The sequence below is a fragment of the Quercus suber genome, unplaced genomic scaffold (genome assembly GCF_002906115.3).
Source record: "Quercus suber isolate HL8 unplaced genomic scaffold, Cork oak 2.0 scaffold_800, whole genome shotgun sequence".
NCBI classification, from domain to species: domain Eukaryota; kingdom Viridiplantae; phylum Streptophyta; class Magnoliopsida; order Fagales; family Fagaceae; genus Quercus; species Quercus suber.
The window spans coordinates 289,596-294,720 of record NW_027070235.1 but is presented as its reverse complement, the minus strand read 5'-3'; the positions used below and the strand labels follow the sequence as shown (position 1 = coordinate 294,720).

The window sequence follows — 5,125 nt, the reverse complement described above, 5'->3', positions numbered from 1 at the left end:
CCAATAACACTATTGGGAGATAGTTGGAAACCAAAGCCCAAGTGAAAGATGAAATAAATAAATGAAACAAATTTAGTATTTTTTTTTTTTTTGGTAAAAAATAATAAAAGTAAGGATGGTGTGGTATTTTACGTGTACCTTCCAAGAAGTTGCCTTTCTGCTTAAAAAATATTTGTGTTATGTGACTCTATCAGTTTTTTTTTTTTTTTTTTTTGAGAATGGTGACTCTATCAGTTAGATCTACACAGTTTCCTTTTAAATTGATATACAAAGAATAGAGTAATACTTAGACGTGTCTGCTGTATAGATTTTTGTACATTGCTGATTCAGTATTAATCACAAAAATTTTTTAAAGAAAAAATGATAATTTAAAGATTTATATATGCAGTTAGTCTTTTAGGCCTAAATTTATTATGTTCTTGATATCAATTAATTACTTTCTATAAAAAAAAATTCCAATTAATTATGAATATATATTTAAAATATTAATTCATTTTCTTATGTCCTTTTATTTTCTTTTAGTTATACAGTGTTATTTATTACCTATTTATGATTACATTTCTTTTTAAATGATTCCAATGCCTGTTGTGGATAGATCTACCCATCTACCCATCTCCTCACAAGTATTCCATTCATCTATGCTACGTTGCTAACTATTTTTCTTTTTAAAGTCTTAATAGTAACCATTTAAACTCAAATATAATGTTTTTATTTTCCTTCCAAACTCATTCAATAATTTAACCCATGCATCACACGGGTTAAACGACTAGTATATATATATAATCGAAGCTTTTGAAGCTCTCATAATTTTTCACGTCAGTATTTAATTAATTTATTTTTTAATTTGATTTATATGTTTTGATTTATTTACTCACGTCAGCATTATTAATTTAAAAATAAAAATTAAATCTCATTATTTCCCCCACAAAATACGCATTACAAAACCAATACTTCTTCAAAACCTAAACCTAAAACTGATACTTCTTCAAAATCTCTCCTCTCTTCTCACACGCTAACATGAGTCCAAATCTTCTGTTTCATCAATTATGCTCCACTTCATGCTCCACCAATAAAACTTGGACAGCTAGTCTCTCTCATTAAATAAGATAACTCTGACTTTAATGAGAGAGACTAGTTGTCTCATTTAATGAGATATTTTATTTAATGAGAGAGGCTAGCTGTCTAAATTTTATTGGTGGAGTATGAAGTGGAGCACAATTGATGAGACAGAAGATTTGGACTCCGCTAACATCACCTTCCCCTAAACCTAAAACTCACCCTTTCCTTCCCCCAAAATTAAAACCCAAAACTCAGATTCTCACACTGCCGCCTCCACCACCACAGATTGCCACCACCACGGATCGCTGCCACTGCATTTTTTGGTTTCTGTATTATGCAACTCATTCTCTACCTGTTTTTATTTTCAATTGAAAATCAAACTCCATACCCAATGCCCAGGTACACTTGCTTTCCTCTTTCTCTTTTCTCTGAATTTAAGTTTTTCAATTGAAACCAAACAGAGGAAAGACAGCCTACTTAATGATGAAAACAGAGGAAATATATATATATATATATATTTTTAATTTAGAAATATGATTTAGGTTTTGGTATTGTGGTCTGATTGGTTTTGATTTAAGAAGAACAGATACTTGACATTGATTTGTAAAGCCTTTGCTTTTTTTTTTTTTTTGTTAGGGTTATTTTAGGCAGGGTACCGATGGTTGTTTTTCTTTGATTTTTTCAATTCCTCCGTTTAAATTATTTAACAAATTTACTGTCTTTGGCTCATATATTTGTTTCACGTTGACCCATAAAGTTTATTTTGATGTTGAGATTGGTGGAAAGCCCGCTGGTAATGCTCTATTCCATTGCATTTCTTTTTTGTAAAAGAAAGAGACTTGCGTTGTTAGGAAAAAAAATGGGTATTTTACTTTGATATTGAAGAAGTATTTTGCCAATTCCAGCATGGAATTGGCTGAGAGTAATGGGTATCAAAAGTTGTGAAATTTAAGGATATAGTGTTGTTAGAGGAACTGTGATCATGGTTAATATGATACCCTTTAAATCCTTATGATCTGTCATCTTTCAGGTCGAATTGTGATGGGTCTTTTTGGGAAGGCAGTTCCAAAAACCGTAGGTATGATTATGTATTATCTGTTTTGTAAACACTAGATTAGATGATAGATACAATACATCATCCTTTCAAACTTAATACATTATATGATTATTGACTTTTGCACCCTTCATTTTGGATTGCAAATGCCTAAAAGAGGTATTGTATCATGTTTGAAATTTCACCTCAGTATCAGAGGATGTAGCTAACCAATGCCTATAATCTCCCTCTGATTTGTTTCTCTTTTATTTTCTCAAGTCTCAAACTCAGACCCTATCCTCTCTCTCTAATCTCAGCCAAATCCATCACCATTCTCAATTTGCATCTATCATTGATGTTGCATAAGGTAATGTTTTGTATTCAATTCTTTATTATATAATATTAGATCTCATATGGGTTTTGAATCTGAACTCTATAACTATTAGGACTCTATAACTATTATCTTATAAATAGTTGATTCTTTTTTTTTTTTTTTTTTAATGGTTGTTCAATTTCTAGGTTTATTCTTATTGCCTTTCTCTTCATTCTTTTCCTCCATTCGAATCAGGGTTAAAGGTATGGTATTCGTTTGCCTCTGTGATAATCTATGTGCATCTAATTTTTAACTATTTTAGTGTTCTCTTTACATTTAAAGAACTCATGAAACTCAAATTTTAGTGTAGTTATAACAGTTTTTGTAGGAAAAATACAGCTGGTAGGTTTATGTTTTGACTATTTCAAGTTCAGACTTAGAATGGTTTGGATTTCTTAGTTTTTTTTTGAATTTTAGTTTAGTTATATCAGTTTAACAGAAAAAATACAGCTTCATGGTTTGTGTTTTGACTGTTTTAAGTTCAAACTTATAATAGTTTGGATTTCTTAGCTTTCTTTTAGTTTGGATTTTTAAGCAAGGATTGAGGTTGCAAACCCATGTAGCTAGCCTTTCTGAGATTTTTTACCCCAACTTCATTGATATCTGTTTTGTATTCTAGAGTTGATTGAATTGTAGTTTTAGCTGTATTTCTCTTTGTATCTTTGCAAACCCATGTAGCCAACCTTTCTGAGATTTTTTACCCCAGCTTCATTGATTTCTGTTTTGTATTTTAGAGTTGATTGAATTGTAGTTTTAGTTGTGTTTCTCTTTGTATTTGTAATTGAGTTTAGTAGTTTGTTTTGACGATAATATTATTTGAAGTGAGTTACATCTTCAATATTGTTAGAGATAGTTGTGGTTCTCCTATATAGCCCATAGTGAGTTAATTCCTTGCCAAGACCCATTGTGGAAGGCTGCTACAGCTCTATTGAGATCATCACATTTGCTGACATTAATTCACTTGCAAGAACCATGCTTTAAGGAGATTTTAGATGTGTTAGAACATATTCATGCTTTTGTGTATTATGCAGAAAATGTATATTATAGGACAGTTTCTAAATAGTGTAATAAGTTAGACAATGCTTTGGCTAATCATGCCAAGGAGTTAAGGAACCTATACACTTGGAATATTTTCAATAAAATTCTATCACTTTTGATTAATAATAATAATAATAAACTATTTAGTTTAATTCAGTTTTTGTCATTTCTAAAAAATAAAGGTAGGATATTTAACCCAAGGTGAGATTTTATTCCTCAATTTTCTTCTTTCTAAACCCTAGAACTTACACCTTTTATGGTTTCTAGAAATTTCCCTTCCCTTTAAAAGACCCAGTTCTTGCTTTAACTCTCTGTTTTTAGTCTTTGTCATCCCAACCATAACATCATGAACTACAATGTCTCAAGTATAGCCTTTGTTTAGTATGAACATGTGACTATGACTGTGACCTTTGGTTCTTTTGTAATACTTGATACTAATTTGGTGTTATACTTGATACTAACTTGGCAAAAAATTAAGTAGCTTGAAGAAGTTGAGAAAAGAGAAGAGACTAAGAAAGGGAGGAAATACATTCTTGAAAAGCATTGAATAAAGCTTGAAGATGTAAGCACACTTGTATATTTATTCTATTTACTGGTTCTTTTGTAATACTTACTAAACCAAATGTAAGAGCACATTATGATTATTGTAATATATTAGTTCATAATATTTGTATTTATCTCATTTTTAATATTACTTCATAATAATACATGTTTCATCTTATATTAGAGCCAACTTAGCTTTCAATAATTGAAATTTGAGAAATTTTTAAATCTGAACATGTTAACATTTGATTTAAAACAATCCCGTGCATCGCACAGGTTAGCGACTAGTATAGTGTAAACTCCTAGAAATTTCTAATAACTATGTAATTAAAATATCATATATATATATATATATATATTAGTAAAGAATATCCACTCAATAGTGTCGGAAACTATTTTTATGATAAGAAAAATTATAAAATATGAATTAAAAAAATTAAGTTTCAAATCATTCAACAATATTATGGGAAACATCATTAATACTATATAACAAAATGATTATTATATATGAGTCTTAAAAAAATAAAAATTATTTTCAAAATGAAATTACCAAGCATCCGCGCATCGTGTGGGAAATTATCTAGTTATTCAGAAATACGAAACCTTATCCATACATCCCACAAGGTTTTCACTTTTCATACAATATCCACATCAAACATTTATAGAATATGAAAATATAGTTTTGTCATAAGCATAGTTTGATAGTCAAAAGACTCAAAACTATTTTTAGGAAAACCCCCAAATTAGTAAACATCACTTATTTCTTTATTTGCTTTGCAAAACTAACAGCCAACCACTTTTGCGTCACTGATTATCGGTAGAGTCGAATCCTAGCAACGTCAAAATATAGGTCAATCAATTTGCACTAATTTTCCACGGTGGAATATGTTCTAATGCTTAAATAGTATCAATCTAGACGACACTAATATTTCTCAATTTTTCTATTGATTTAATTGCTGTCCAGTTCACTTTCCGTGTGATCTAATTGTTGTATTTCCCAAATTTCAATAACTATCAATCGGAGCACCTAACAATTTGATGAAAACCGAACATATCATGTTATTTATAATTCCATCTTA

The 5,125-nt window shown here is 29.8% G+C and overlaps 1 long non-coding RNA gene across 2 annotated transcripts; it reads left to right on the top strand.

Moving 5' to 3' along the window:
* Positions 1-1,176: 1,176 nt before the first annotated feature.
* On the top strand, positions 1,177-4,138 carry LOC136064930 (uncharacterized). 2 transcript variants are annotated; one of them, XR_010626584.1, is made up of 4 exons: positions 1,697-1,852; positions 2,090-2,459; positions 2,612-2,668; positions 3,982-4,138. It is a non-coding gene; the product is annotated as an uncharacterized LOC136064930 (long non-coding RNA). The 2 variants fall into 2 exon arrangements; XR_010626585.1 differs by lacking the exons at positions 1,697-1,852; positions 2,612-2,668 and adding an exon at positions 1,177-1,458.
* Positions 4,139-5,125: the final 987 nt, after the last annotated feature.